At 44.3% G+C, this 15,582-nt stretch overlaps 1 protein-coding gene across 12 annotated transcripts in view; it reads right to left on the reverse strand.

Annotated features, from left to right (window-relative positions):
- Positions 1 to 15,582, reverse strand: part of FGGY (FGGY carbohydrate kinase domain containing) — a 282,954-nt gene that overhangs the window by 121,390 nt on the left and 145,982 nt on the right. Inside the window, exon 1 of one of the 12 annotated variants that reach the window (XM_039555994.1) lies at positions 6,895 to 7,100. The exons of 10 other annotated variants lie outside the window; for them this stretch is intronic. The gene's annotated coding sequence lies outside the window, so the exon portion shown is untranslated. Of the gene's footprint in view, positions 1 to 539; positions 1,855 to 6,894; positions 7,101 to 15,582 lie in introns of those variants that run through there. One more of the 12 variants, XM_019291513.3, reaches the window with a different exon arrangement.

A 15,582-nucleotide genomic window follows, 5' to 3' on the forward strand; every position in this document is an offset into this window, starting at 1 on the left:
ATTTGAATTTGCAAACAGAAGGACAGGGGCAGAGAAAAAAACCAAAATTAAAAGACATGTCCAGCTTGACCATGTTAATCCATGACTGTAACTGCTAAGTCAGGACAAGAAGCCAAAACTCCCTCCAAGCACTAAACCAGCAATGGCCTCTTTCTCTGCAAATCACAGCAGGGACAGAATGGCTTTTCAAACAAGCATTTATGATCAAAAGGCCACAGCATATTATAAATATTTATATGGCCCATTAAATAATAGTCTGTATAAATATTATTCAAAATGTGCATGCTGGAAACCACAGACTTCCCAGTTTATCCTTATACAAATGTGTTAGTTTTCCCACATAGGCAATGAAGAAAGAAAAAGGAGGGGTGAAACTCAGTTGCAAAAATATTTCTTTAAAAACAAAAAAAAAGAAAATCCTTAACATTATTTACTTTAATTTAGAAGGAATGAGTAAGTAACCAGAAGACTTTTTCATGAGCACTGTTAGACTCGTCTGTCCTACTTTACTTCACGGTTATCGAGCTGCCAGGACGTACCTTTCTGTGAAAGCCACGGTGCAGGAGGGCTACACTCTCACATCAACACAGGCCCAAGCTCAGCATAAGCTTTCAGCAGCAGCAATTTAGACTTTGTGCTGCTGTGTGCTTAAACACAAGGAATTAGGAAGGACTGGCATGTCTGTTTTAAACTTTGGTCTTTGGAACACTGCGGGCTGCCCAGACCTGGCGATCGTGGATAAACAGTGTTTTCAGGAGTGCAGCTGTGCTTTCCCAGGGGTTACCAAGAAAAAGATTAACAGGCTCAAATTAGGCTTCATAAGCTTCATGTGAAAAGATCTAAATATGCTAAAGAAAAGCTGCTTTTCAATTGTAGAAAGGAGATAAACCAAAACAAGCACTTTTGACATTATACGGGAAATTCAGCACTTTGTTGGCTTTCTAGAGTTAACTAACCAATACAAGGGGGTGGTGGTAGAGTGGCAATCTCTCCTTGAAGACAGTGAACTCCCTTTCCTCTTCCAGCTTCTGTAATTCCTGTTTGAATGTGGAAAGAAAAAGAAGGCACATGTCTGTGTGGGAGAGCAGGAGCAGATGGGGAATTCTAACGCTGTGCTGAAGGGCAGTACTAATATAGAGAATATCCTTAAATGCCCAAGGGACTGTGCTATAACTACCAACAAGCATTTATTTTTCAGCTACCCCACAGCAAACAAAACAAAAACAAGGAACAAAAGCACAGCTCAGCTCCCCTTTTCCCTTCCCCAAACAGAAACAGGTACATGCAGGATCTCTGTCTTAGGAATGTGAGCACTGTGTTAACAATAACAAAACTGGAATAAATAAAAATGGAGCTGGGGAAAACATGCTTCTTCACTGAAAACCAAACACTTCTAGATTCTTTCATCAATTCTCCAGTACATTCTGTGAAGGTGTCTTACATCTTACAAGGAAAACCAGCTTCAAATAGTGGAAGATTTCAGTAGCAGGATCTGACCCTGACTCCAGTCCCACAATATCTAGATTGTTCTATCAAAACCTTCCTAACTGTCCCCCTACCATTTAAATATTGTGTCAATAAATCCCAGCATAGGCAGGACTGAAAATATTCTACTATTTTCTAGTATCTCCTTTTCTCTCTATAAATAATTCACTATGTACTAATTTGCTGTAATGTCTCTCCAGATCTTTTTTCTTCCCCTTGCTTTCAGTGTCCAAGACAAAGTCATTACTTCATTGCTGCCCTCTGCCCTCTAATTCTATCTTTTGGATTTTAAATACTTTCAGCCCAAACTACTTCCACCTGCTCTGACATAAAGCAAGGCATATTCGGGTTTATCCTGGTGTAACCAATAAGTGGAGAAGTGAAAATGACTAAATTATTCTAAGAAAGTAGATCCAAATTTATTTATTTTCAGCTTCTCCTGCCTACATAGATATCTCACTCAGGAACAGCAGAAGGATGTCAGCATGACCAGTGTCAGTAAATACCAAGCTCTTAAGTGTACAACAGAGTTGGTTTTCTCTACATTCTGCTCCAGAAGAGGTTTGTACTAAACAGAAGAATTATCAGCTCTCCTTCCAGCTCCTGTCTTCAGCTCACACAGGCAGACACAGCCTGTGGTACTGATGATCAAACAGGAGCAATGGCATTCTGGCCCCTGATTAAAGAGCAGAGTATGGCTGTGCTGGGTCAGATGAAAGGTACAATTAGCCCAGGATCTTCCACAAACAGCAGAAGCCGTAAGAAAAGCATATGCCTGCCCTTTTCATCCAGCAGCACTTCCCCAGGACACCTTTCCTCCTGCTATCTATAGTAGAGGCACTTCCTGAGCCAGAAATTTTATCTTTAGGATTAGCAGACCTTGAAGGCTTTTTCCTCTCTAAATTTGTTTGTGCTCTTTCTGAATCCAGGGAAACTTTCCTAACTGCAAACTACAGTGGTAACAAGTTATAAAGTTCTGTGTAAACAATACAAGAAAAAGCCCTTTGGTTTGTTCTGAGCGTGCCACCTGCTAGTTTTGTTTGATGTGTCTGAGTTTCTGAGCTAGAGGAGACATTAAGCAATTGCTCTGTATTTACGTTCTCCATGCAGTTACGATTCCATCGCGTTCTGCATCATCCCCAAAGGCCTCACTGCAGTTATCCACAGACCATGGGTGTTGAGCTGAACTCTCTACATGGTCAAGTAAGTCAAAAAGCATTTTCCTCCTCTCTGACTGCTCAAGGATGTGGCAGTAACACAAGTACCATAACACACTGCAGTAGTTTGTACTAATAAACAGCAAGGAATGATACCAAGGCCACTTTGGGCAAGTGGAGACACTGCTCAGAGATGCTACAGTAGGAAAACAACATGTTGGAGTGAGCTGAGACATGCTGCTTTGGAGCACAGCGGTGGCCAGGGATTTCCATCTTCAGGCAAGTTCCAAAACACTGGCCTCACAACAGAGGGATCCAGGAGCTCCTTCCAACTACATCTTGGAGAAGGCTTGGGGCTACTGCTCACCCTGGTTTTCCCTGGCCCCGCTGAGGTTGCCACACGCCCCAATGGGCTCTGCATGGCAGCAGCACGAGGCCCACGCCGAGCACGCCCGGCTGCCCCCAGTGCTCCCCGCCTGTAACTCTGCCACACACAGGAAACAAGTGCAGCTCTCCCTGCTCCAGAGCTCACCGAACCCCGGGAACAGCAGGAAACAGCTGCAGAGAAGAGCTCTCAGGAAAAAGGAAGGCTGAGAAAAGGGCGACGAGAACACACAACATCAGATGAGAAGGCACAGCCTACTGGGGAAAACCAACAGCTCCACTTCCCTCCGGAGCTCTCTGGGCCCTGCTGGGACTGGGCCATCACTTCAAAAGCAAGGTCTGATCCTGCACCCATTAGTGGCAACCTCCCAGACATTATCAGGAGTTCAGGATTAAACCCCTGACGCTCGTGAACATCACAGGTGCACTCACACAGCGGCAGGATTTTGAACACTTGCCATAACCTCCAATTTGTTAAGCAGAGGAAATGTTGATCAGTTAATGCCAGGACACAATTCCCAGGCAGGAAAACCTAAGGAATAAGGGGGGTATATAACAGCACCCTTTCTTCTCCTCAGCCTGGCAACAGCAGTGGATACAACCCATGCACACCACGCTCCTGAGATCCACTCCCTGCACTGATTCTGCAGCTGCACGCATCCCCAAAGGCTGTGGCATCCCCAAAGGCTGTGCTAATGACCTGACAGGCTGACGTGTCCCAAATGACACTGCAGAATGCCTGAAGCCCTGAAAGAAGACACTATCTTGTTTACATTGACTGAGGGGGAAAAAATGCCATCTAACTATTACATAAATTCTGGCTGTAGCAGCTTCATGACTAGTTGAAAAGAGGTAACAGGCTCCAAAGTGACTGATAGACCCAAGTGTTTGGATCCACCGGCTTATCAGTCTAATGCTAAGGAAGATCTTTGATATCCCTGTGTCTCTATCACTTTAACCTACCCATGATAGACAGAAAGAATAATCTCTGCTCTTTGCCTGCAAAACTGATTCATGTACTGTGACTTTTTTTTTTTCATTCTATGCTATGCTGAAAATGGAGAAACAAATAAAAAACCCCAAACAACCAACAAAACACATGCCAGAAAAAAGCAGCATACAGTAAACACAGCCTAGCACAACAATGTGAATTTGCAAAATATCTGTTGAAGTTATAAAATGTAATTTGGAGGAGAATGCAATTCAAAAGGCACAATTACAGTTCACACAACAGCTTTAAACTGCATTCCTGCAGCAAACCAGCCTTGGCACCAGGAGCTTCTGTGCCGGATACATGGGTAAATACAGCCATTATGCCACTGTGGATACCAAACTAGCCAACCTAGGGTAATGCTGATATTCTAACTTTAATCCCATCGTTAGATTCCGGTGCTACATCACAGTTGGATCTGGCACTAGCCCTGTGATTACATATCAGCAGATCAGTAGGAAAATAATTTGTTCTGAGTTCACAGTTTTATGAAATGATAAAACATCAAAATTAGCATTTTGGCTGAAATCCACTGCATTTCCCATCAAGGCTTACACATTTAAGCAACATCTGAACCAACTGCCTATAATTACTCCTGGCAGATACTGGAGCACTTAGGCCAGCAGTAGATGCAACAGTGAGATAAATTTTTAAAGACAGGCTGCAAACCACTTCTTTCAAGATGCTCAGCCCAGAAGCAAACATGTGTCCATAAGCCGAATCCATGGTTTATTATACAGGATTTGTTCACTCTTGCATAGTAAAAGCCTGAGAAGAATGGCAGCCCCAAGTAATCTGTCAGTTTAAAATTAAACATTTATTTGGGTTGCAATTCCAAAAACACTTGCCTGAAGTTCCTGTCACAACTACTTAAGAGGAAGTGGGATTGCATATTAGCTTAGGTTAAAAGAAACACTAATCCTGCAGAAGACCAGTTATTTATTTATTCAAAAGAACCAACATTTAAAAATGATAATTGAACTGAGAAACACAGAATGGAGTGACAGAAGTGGCTAAGAATACATATAAAAACTTCCTGGCATAGAACTTGTTTATTTAGTCTCTCCTGACACTATAAATTTATTTCTGCCATGATTCTTATAGCTGGGAACAGCTGTCCCTTAAAGCAACCAATTCTCTCTGCATTTATCCTCCTATCCCACACACCCTTCCCAGGAAAAAAGAAATACCGCATTTTTTTTTTCCTTATGCTCATACACATTCCTGAAGGAAAGGGACCATTAACATTACAGAGCCTTTAAAATGTCATTGTTTTTGTACTTAAGTACATTTAGAAAAAAGTTAACCTCAACTACTTAAGCAAATGGTCTTCCAGGATAAGAAAATACATGAGGATGAAAAACAAGACCACCTTCCCAACAATTTGTCTGCTTATTACTTTCTAAAAACCTCCGAGATGACCGAGCCCTCTCCTCTACTTCCCTGGAATTTGTTTCGTAAGTGTTCTCCAGAGAAGAGCACTGGCGCTAAGTTTATTAAACTTCCTAACAAATCCCAGGCACCTCAGCAGAGAAGGAATCTGCCAAGTCACCAGTTCCTCACCGGTGCAGAGCATGGCACCGGCGAGGAACACGGCCGTGTTGGAAGGTCTGGAGCCAAGCACGAGTGAATTCCAGCAGGTTCCTGGGATGTGCTCCGTGCCAGCCCAGGAGCCATCGGGATCACAGGGGCATGACAAGGAGAGAGGGCTGCAAAGGTGCCAGAAAGTGGAGCTGCACGAGGAGACGAGGGAGGCAGTGGTGGAACCAAGACACCAGTGCCAGCAGCACCTGTGCCAGAGAGACGACACTGGAGACTACATTTATGGAAATCTCCCGGGGATATGGAGGATTAGGTCACTGTGCGAGTGATGTGCATGCCCCACAGGCCCAGGTCAGGTCACCTGAGCACTGCCCTTTCATAGAATCACAGAATAAGCTGAGTTGGGAAAGGATCCTCAAGGATCATCAAGTCCAACTCCTGGACCTGCACAGAACCCCAAGAGTCACACCATGTGCATGAGAGCATTTTCCAAATGCTCCTTTGAGCTCCAGCAGGTTTGGTTCCGTGACCCTTCCAGGGGAGCCTGTTCCAGCACCCAACCACCCTCTGGGGGAAAAACCTTTTTTCAATATTCAACCTCAACCTCCCCTAACACAAGTTCAGACCATTCCCTCAGGTCCTGTCACTGGGTACCACGAAGAAACCAGTTTCTGTCCCTCCTCTTCCCCTCACCAGGAAGCTGTATTTGAAGCACACGGGAAGGCGGCTGGGATGAGGGTGATCCAACACCACAGGAGGCACTGGGAGGATCCGTGTGCCCACCCCAGCCCTGCGCAGCCTCAAGCGCCTCCCCTGGCACTGGGCACCCCCGGGCCGCCTGGTGGGTGTGAAAGGCAGGCCCGCTCCCACCGAATGTAGGAGTTACATATGGCCGTGCTGTAGAGAAATGTCAGGAGGAGACAACTTGGGACAGGCAGAAGGATATAAATCCCATCAGCTACGCGAAAAGCAAGCTCAGAACTGATTTGAAGCGATGCGACCGCTCAGCCCACGCACAGCCGGGGCGCGCCGCACGGGGCCCGCGGCTGCGGCGAGGGGCTCCCTGGGGAAGGAGGCGGCGCTGGTGATTAAATAACAACACGAACGCGAGACCGCTTGTCAGTAGCAGGATCCGAGCCCTAATAGAGGAGGACGGATTCCTCCGGACGTCCACGGCGGAGAAGGGGCAGGGACAGGGACAAGGCGGGGGCGGGGGCAGGCGGCGCCGCCGCGCTGAGGCAGCGCGCGCTCCCCTCGCGGGGCGGCCGCGCTGAGGGCCCGGGGGCCGCCGTGCCCTGGCGAGCGCCATCCCTTACTCGTGTACCCATCACTTACTTGTGCCCCCGGCACGGCCCGGGCCAGCACACCCCGGCGGGGACGTCCCCTGAACCCGCGGCTGCCGGGAAACGCGCCGGGCTCCCCCTTCCCGGGCCGGCCGCGCCTGCGCCGGGAAGGGGCGGGCAGGGAGGGCGGCAGCGGCCCCGCCGAGGGCTGAGGGGCAGCGGCGGCTCGGGAGGGGAATCGCCTCTCGCCTGGGTTTGAACCAGGAACAAGGCGGGGGCTTGCCGCGGTTTGGGAAACGGCTGATAACTCCTGTTTCCCAGCCCCGCTGCCGAGTACAAGACTGTAAAGTATTGGGGGACGCAGAAGCATTGGAGCGGTGCGAGAAGCCACATGGAGAGCCCCGGGAAGAATGTACACAATATAGAAGAATAAATACATAAAAATACGTAGGCAAGTAAATATAGTGAAGAACAAATAAGCAGGAATGAATGTCAGGGCTAAGGACATCCCCCACCCTGACCCATAAATACGTAACTGCAACCCATGAGTTTGGTTTTCTGCGTTGGGTCGCTCTGAGCGTTTTACCTGAAAAGCTGGAGAATTGCTGATGTGAGAAAAAAAACCCCTATGTTTAGTTAAGGTTTGCTTAACATAGAAGGAGCATGGGGCAGTGGGATGCTCTAAAATGCATGTCTGGAACACAGAGAAATTACGGAATCACAGAATCAATTTGGTTGGAAAAGACCTCTCAGATCATCACATCCAACCCATGGGACAGCCATGGCTGAGCACTCCATGGTTTGGGACCAGATTCCACCACATCCCTCTGTGACCCTCCTCAGCCCACGCAGGGAGGAGCTGATGGCAGCCCTCACATTCCCACCATGTCCAAACACTTCTGGCCCCAGGGAGCCACCAGGGATTTTTCCCGTTACCCCCCAAATACTCTACAACAGGAAATCTTGCAGCAAAAAAGCTCTCTTGCAACATTTCCAGAGTATTCCCACTTCAGCCCAGGCAGAAATGCTGCAGGAACAACCTTGCTCAGGGAAAGATGAGTGTTGTCTCGTGGTTAGAGCACAGGGCTCGTGGTCAGGAGCTGTGGGTTCTCATTCCAGCCTTGCCACTGAATCATTTCGAGAGCTTTGCTAGTCACTTTGTACTAGAACCAGTTAGTAATTTTCCGTTGGGATGCTTTTCTGATGGAAAACACTGCTCGTACCAAACTGAAATTTGGGTTAAAATAGATTTTTCTGGTGGGAATACCTTGTGTCTGGGCAGGTCAGAAAGGATATTAGGCCCAAACTGAAATGTTGGGAGGTTTCTTGCATTAGTCCAAATGTTTTGCTTTGAATAGATAGGTTAAAAAATAAAATTCCCTTTCCTGACTGTAATTGCAAGTCCTATTATGGCATGGTGTGAGTGTGTGCTCTTAAGCTCTGCTTTGCTCCCCAGGAGGTCTGCAGTGTAGTGGGATTCAAATTTCTCTTTTCTGAGACGTGTACATCCCGATCTGAGTCAGACCTGGCCTGTGGGGACAAATTCTACCGTAGAGCCACCACTCTGACCAGGGAAGTGCTCTATGGAGAGAAAGTGTAGAGTTCAGAGACACAAACAAGCTGTTTCACATTAGCTCAGTGGCCTAAAACAAAGCACCGTGACTGGGGAGATACCCACATGTTTTGTTTGACTGAAAAGCAATAAAAAGAAGCGCAGAGAAATCCACCTGATTCTGTTCCAGAATCCTATCCCTCTGTTCATTAAAAACAAATTTATTTCTGTCCTCCATACACTGACACTTTCTTTTAGTATAACACTTGTTCTTCTCCCACAATGTATTTGTAGACACCATTGAAGTCCCTTATTTGTTTTGCCAAGTTAAATATTAATCGTTTATTTTCTTTCATAACAGCAAGTTGTGGATTATCTAATGGTTTTCCCTGCGCTTCTGTCAGTCAGAATTCATCTTTTCTGAGCATGAGTGATCAGAGCCTGACATACTGTGTAATGTTTAAAATGATGGCTTGCTAGAGACTTGTACAGTGGCAATAATAATTCCCCTTGCACTCTTTTAGTTACAGACAGGGATCAAATTTGCCTTTTTTATACCTTTATCACATTAGCACCTTGATTCACCCAGGTCTTTTTACTCCAATAAATAACAAAAATAAGTACAGACAAATTTATTAACTTTTGCTAAATACATTTTTCCATTTCATCTCACTTCTCTAGTACTCACATGGTTTCTTTCCAAGTGGGTGACAAATGAAGATATTTTCAAGAACAATTGTAAGATCAGCAGCTTCCAAAATTGAAGTCCTGAAAATGCTTTTTTTTTTTATTAAAGAATCCAAGTTTAGATTATCACATATTCCCAAGCCCACATGAGGCTTAATTCATTGCTCCTCTGAAATATTTTGAAAGCTGAGGTTAAGAGGTGTTATATTAGTGCAGAATAATGATGATTAATTTGTGCTTCATATCAAATGCAGGAGGAGCAGATACATGTGCAGTGAATCCTCTATAATTCCAAAATCTTTCTATAAAGTTGAAAATACTCTGTGGATGTATGTGCCTTAAATGGAACACAAGACCAATTTTTCCTGTTCAGCGTGTGGCTGTTGTAGTTTTCCTTCAAATAACCCCCTCCTTTTTCCAAGATTCTGGACAGATTCACTTAAAATACACCCATTTGCCTTTTCATTACAGAGTAACTTATGAAAATTCCATTTTAAATGTGCTTTCTGGGAGACAGGGATGTTCTTTTTCTCGTGATTAACCAAAGGCTATATTTCAAGCAGCAGGGATACAGCTCCAGGTAGTGTAAATCAGCATTGCCCGAGATGGCCCTCAGTCCTCTCAACCCCACAGAACAATTTAGTGGGTTTAGATGACAGCTGGCATCTTTGAAATACTCTCTTTTGCAGAACTAGACTAGATGCGACACTTGCTGGAGAAGAAATCTTGCATAAATCTGTCGAAAAAGACTCAATCATATTACTTCACTAGCCATGGTAACCTTTGGAGGCCAAAGTCCAGACAGGTTGAGAAATGGAGCATGAGTCCATAAAGGTGACAATTCCATTAACTGCAATCAGAGAGAGAGGTGAATGGTGAGATAAAGACAAATGACTACTTCTGTAAAGAAAAGAAAAGATGTGTGTGGAGGGGAAAGAGGCAGAATGAACATTTTCCAGCCTCGTCGAGGAAATAAAGACCCAGCCTCGCTCTGTTGAGATCAACACAAAAATGTCTCTTGAGCTCAGTGGATGCAACTTTTGTCCCAACATCCCAACTTCCTGGTGAATGTCAAGCAGCAATGGACCTCTGAACACCCAAAAATTCCATTTAGATGTTCATTAGCATAACAATAAAAGGGAAAAAATATTTATAGAAGTTCCTGCTCACGTGTGTGCTTAGGCAGTTCATAGAAGCACCTGCGGGTGGGTTGTAATCTCATTTGAAGAAGTATAGCACTTCTTCAAGTGGTGTAGGAAGGAGAAGCTGGGGAATACTCTGGATGAAATGCTTACTGGGTCATTAGACCAGGACTATTCATTCAAACAGGGAAATGGGGAAGTAAAACCAACTGAATTCTCTGCAACAAGAAGGGATTTTTGAGTGTACAATAGGAAAGAAAGGAAATTTCCTTAGGGGGAATTTTTCTGGTTTTAACAGAAATATTAGGTTACTCTTGGATACTAGTGCAGCCAAGAAGGGAAATCCCTGTTTTAAGCTCCTCTAAATATAGCTTATTTAGAGCTATAAATAAGCTCTAAATATTCAGATTTTATCAATTTGTGACCCATTTCCTCCCATTTTGGGCAGCTCACCTTTTAATACCAAAGTCAGAAACCGATACAAACAAGCATACAATATTTCAGGCTCCACCAAAATTCCAGTGTCTTACCCAGGGCCTGTTCCTGCTTGCCCACTTGGCTGGACACCAATATCCTTTATTCTCAGGGGAGTCAGCCTTCCAAAAAACCTCCTGGCACTCGAGTCAGGGCTGCTCTGTTTTCCTAACGTTCGCAGCAGGCAGGATGTTTTCCGACTCTGGTACCCAACAGTTGAGCATTCCAGACAGCAAGGGGATTTTTCTTTTGAAACCACACTGCCAATGCCATAAGAATAAGTGAGGTTCTGTGACACCATGTGATCCTGTTGGGAAAATAGGATGACTTTGCTGTCACACAGCGAGACACAAAGGGAAAATGCGCATGGCTCTTGCCACCTTTGCAAACTCTCCTTCTGTGGTGTGAATGCTGAAAAAATCCTGGCTTAAAGTCCTGTTTTCCTCAGCTGGTTCCTCTCTGGGAAGATTGCCAGAAGCAGAAGACCCCCTCCCAAAATGCCTGGCCAGAAAAGCAGCCCGCTGGTGCAGTGTGGCAGAGGGGTGCTCAGTAGTCTGTGTACACAGTGTTTTCAGCAAGTGAAAATGTTGTTTGCTCCCCAGAACACACAGTACAGATACCCCTGCAACTTTTTTTGCCTATCCCTTTACACTCCTTAAATTTTACGAACATGACTTTATCATTAACATTTATATTCAAGTGATTCCTGAGCTCACTGATGTCAGGGCCAGCTCCAGCTGTGCAGCCTTGCCCCTGTGGAACAGACACTGCACAGGGCAGGGCAGGGCAGGCAGGTGACAGCTCAGCCAGGACTGGTCTCTTCACTGACCAGGAGCAAACAGACTGTCCTGGGAGGCAGATTGCCAGAGACATCTCCCACCACAGCCCTGTGCCAAAATCCAGATGTGCAAAATCATGAAATCACAATCTGTCAAGCTGGAAATGAATTTCACAAGCCAAGCTGTGAAAATCTCCTTACATTTCACAATACCTTAGATCTCCAGAAAAACAGCGAACAGAGGTTAGGCATTTTTTTCTGCAACGTCCTTCCAAGACTTTTTCCATAGGATATGACCAGCTTGCAGGAAGTACTTTGTTAGGCTGGTGATATATCACACAGTGGTGCCAAACCCAGTTGGTGTGGGGAGGATTGAAAAGGATCAGCCACCCTCCAGGCAGCCTGTCCTGATGCCATTCCTGGCACCTTCTACAAAAGGCAGATCCTATTTTGCCCTTTGAATTCCAGAACTGGTGAACACAGTCATGGGAGGCAATCAGTCAGGATCTGTTAATTTGTAAAAAATATAACTGTCTGTTCTCCAAGGGTAAGATTAACTGGGATCTGTACTTCCCAGATTATAAACAACACACAGCCTTTCTCCCTTAACTCATAGCAAAATGTACAAATGTTCCAACGCCAGCTCTGTAATCTTTTAAAATCTTAAACGGAACAGGGGCTCATTCCATTACATGAAAAGAAGTTTGTAGGATCATGTAGCTACCTGCAAATCACACACAGATAAACCAAACAGCACAAGAAACGGGGATAAATTCACCTTTTATGTAGCTGTAAGATTGTCATGCTCTGTATACAACCCAAAACAAATTGTCTGTTTAGAATTAAAATATGATACTGTTTCCAAAAGTCTTGCCTCCAGGGAGATAATTTTATACCACAGGGCAGATTCAGCCCTGGTGTAGGATTTCTGATTTTCATGGAATTGCACCATAAAGGAATTTGGCCCAACATCTTGCCCACACTGATGCAATTCAACTTTTAAGGGACAGCTATGGGGTTTCCTCCTAAGCCAGGCCAAGTTTCTGGAACAAGGGAAGTCTGTAAAAGAAACCGTTGGAGGGATGTTTTAGTCTGGCATTTAGGAACATTCCCATGTTAGAAAACGTCACAGGATTTATTTCGTACATCTTGCACGTTAGAATTTTGTGCTTTTTTCCTTACAGAGACATTGTCAGTAGGTGGTCACAGCAAAACTGGATAAACCCCAAAGAAATATAATGAAATGATTATAGACAGAGTGAGTAGAAAAATGTTTGTGGATCCAGTTCATTCTGCCTCATCTCTGTTATATAAGCCTATTTTCCATACTTAACATAGTGCCTGAGCTTGTAATATATGATTAACAGAACGTCTGCACCACTCAGGACTCTGGAGAAAAATGTAAGATGTTAATTCTCCAACATTTTAGGTAACTTCAAATATTTTGGGCATGACTGATCTCACAGAGTGCTTTGGATTTATTCTTTACATGACAGATGGAAATCTGAATACACACACTGATGCCCTCACTGATGTTGAAAACTTCTGTGCAGGAACAAAGAGCTGTAACACTTCCCTGCTCCTGGAGCTAACCTGGTATTTCCTAAAATCATGCAGCTCCACAGGTCATGGCCCAGCAAACAGGAGTTTCCCCAGCTCTTCCTGCCAGCGCTGCATGTACCGGGCACCGTGACAGGGTGGAAATGTGATGCTGTCAAGGGTCTGGGGGAGATTATTCCCTTCCCTCTGCAGTTGTTTGAGCTGCCCAGACAGCATGAAGCAGATGCTCCGGTTCTTAAGTCTTCCTGGGAAAATCAACACTGTTTCAAAACCATACCAGAACCAAAACTATGGAAAGATTGATCGAGCTTGGGTCAAGAGGGAAGAAGGATGAAGTAGCTTTTGACAGCAGTGAGCTGGTAAATGATGTGCCCAATGCTGAGCTCTCTTACAAGTCAGAATATTCAGTGCATCACATCAAAAACTCCTTTGGACTATTGACATAATATTTGAAAGAACATGGAAAAAGATAGGACAATCAAAGGTACATTTTAACTTTCCTACTTGCATTCTTACACTAATCTGACAAGCATAAAGCCTTAGTATAAATCAAATGGAGCAAATGCTCTCAGTAAATTAAAATATAGAGCGAAATATGTGTAGAATATGTTTTTATGTGTATACAAGAGTTACAAAAAACTTTGGCACAGCTGCAGTTTGCACAAGCAGCAGAATGAACCTGCTTTGGGGCATTCTTCAAAATCCCATTCTGCTTTGCTACCCTTTGGATTTTACAGCTTGTCTTTCCAAAGCCATGGGAAACCATCATAGCTTTAATCAACTTTTTGAATCATTGGCCAGTCAGAAAAGCTGAAAGTGAAATAAAAAGCAAGACATGACAAAAATCAGAAATACTGGCCATATCTGCCATTTCTGTCAGTCACAGCTAGGAATGTTGTGATAAAGCAAGATAAGAAATTAAGAAAGGAAGTAAAAGGTAACTGCGTTCTTATTTTAGTGTATTTTATGTCTGATTGTTCCAAAATGAGGAGGACTATGTGACTGGGTATGTAACACCACCTTCTCCAAGAATTGCTGGGATCATTGTTTATGGGTGTATCCAAACATCAGAACAGTTTTCCTTACCTACAGCCTGTTGCAGTGATGGAAATGCCATGGGACACCTTGTCCCCGTGATCACAGCATACACTGGGAAGTCATCATCTTGGGACATATGGGACTGGAAAATTAGAATGGCAGATAATTATCCCATATTTCCTTCCATGGAATCCTGGCCACTGAGGGTCAGCAGTTAAGGAGCAAATCCATGTGCAGGGCACAACTCCACTGTGGTGGGCACAGGACCTGACGTGTGGTTGCTGAGAGCACAACCTCATCATTTTTGACCACCTATCACAGTCACCTTGAGTGCCAAGTGCCCTGCTTCAAGTTTACTCTGGTTATTTTTCCTCCTTACTTTATTGCTTTTAAATGAACTGGCACCTCAAAGTTTCATCTAAACCTGTTTCAAATGCTTTTCTGCTTTAAAAAAAGCCCATCTGAGGATTATATACTCAACATGAAGCTTTAGGAAATCACATTGATCTGGAATAAAAAAAAAAATCTGTTTGAGTTGTTTTGTTTTAATGTTAGTGAAGGAGACAAAATCCCAAATAGAGCTGTGGATGTGACTGTTTACCATCCTTTGAGAAAATAAATGGTTTAAGGCAGCTCAGTGGTACTTGTGCAACTGAGTTTCTAATGTTGAAAATTGACACCAATACCATGACCTGAATAACTTAAAATTTTGAACCAAGAGTCATGTCCCCCTGTAAAAGAAAGACTTCCCAAATTAAAACTCCAACTGCTCCATCTTGAGCTATAAAACTATTTTTCCAAGCTGCTGCCTGTATTGGGTTTCAAACCAAAACTGAGTGACTGCAGAGGAGGAAGCCTGATGTACAGCAGTTAAAATATATGGAGGCTTTTGGTCCATCAAACCCTCCAAAGTACAACATATTTGCAGTTTGGTGTTGCAGGCATTTCCCTTCCCACTGGAAGGTTAATCTGTCATGGAGGAATACATGGAGGAATATGTTGCTCTCAGACCATATCAAAGGCTGGTCATGTCCTTGCTACACTAACTTATTCTCAAGCAGAAGAAAATTAGTGTCACCTGTGGTGGGGGTGCCTTGGTTAGCTTGTTCTCTTTCATTTTACATACTCCTGTTGAAGGCAACCAATTCAGAGGTTCAGAGTGGTATTTTTGGCCTTTTAATCATGGCCTGTTCAAGGTAATCCATATTTTGGCAATGGCCCACATTGTTATCTTCATTTGTTACCTATTGCCAGATTTATTCCATAGAATTTTGCACAGATCCCAGGACCAGGGAGGCTTCTGACTGCAATTTCTCCCAGCCCAGCTCCCAGCAGCCCATCCCAGCCCTTTGCGGTGTGTTTAGCCTACAAAACCCCACGTTGGGACTCTGGGTTGAGTAGCAATATTTGGGATGTCCTCAGTGTCCTTAATATTGGGTGACAGGAAAGCAGGGGATGGAACAAGCCACTGCTTTTGGTTTGCAAGGTCCTGAAGCCCTGAGCTCTGGT

This window comes from Corvus cornix, chromosome 8 (genome assembly GCF_000738735.6).
Source record: "Corvus cornix cornix isolate S_Up_H32 chromosome 8, ASM73873v5, whole genome shotgun sequence".
Lineage (NCBI taxonomy): Eukaryota > Metazoa > Chordata > Aves > Passeriformes > Corvidae > Corvus > Corvus cornix.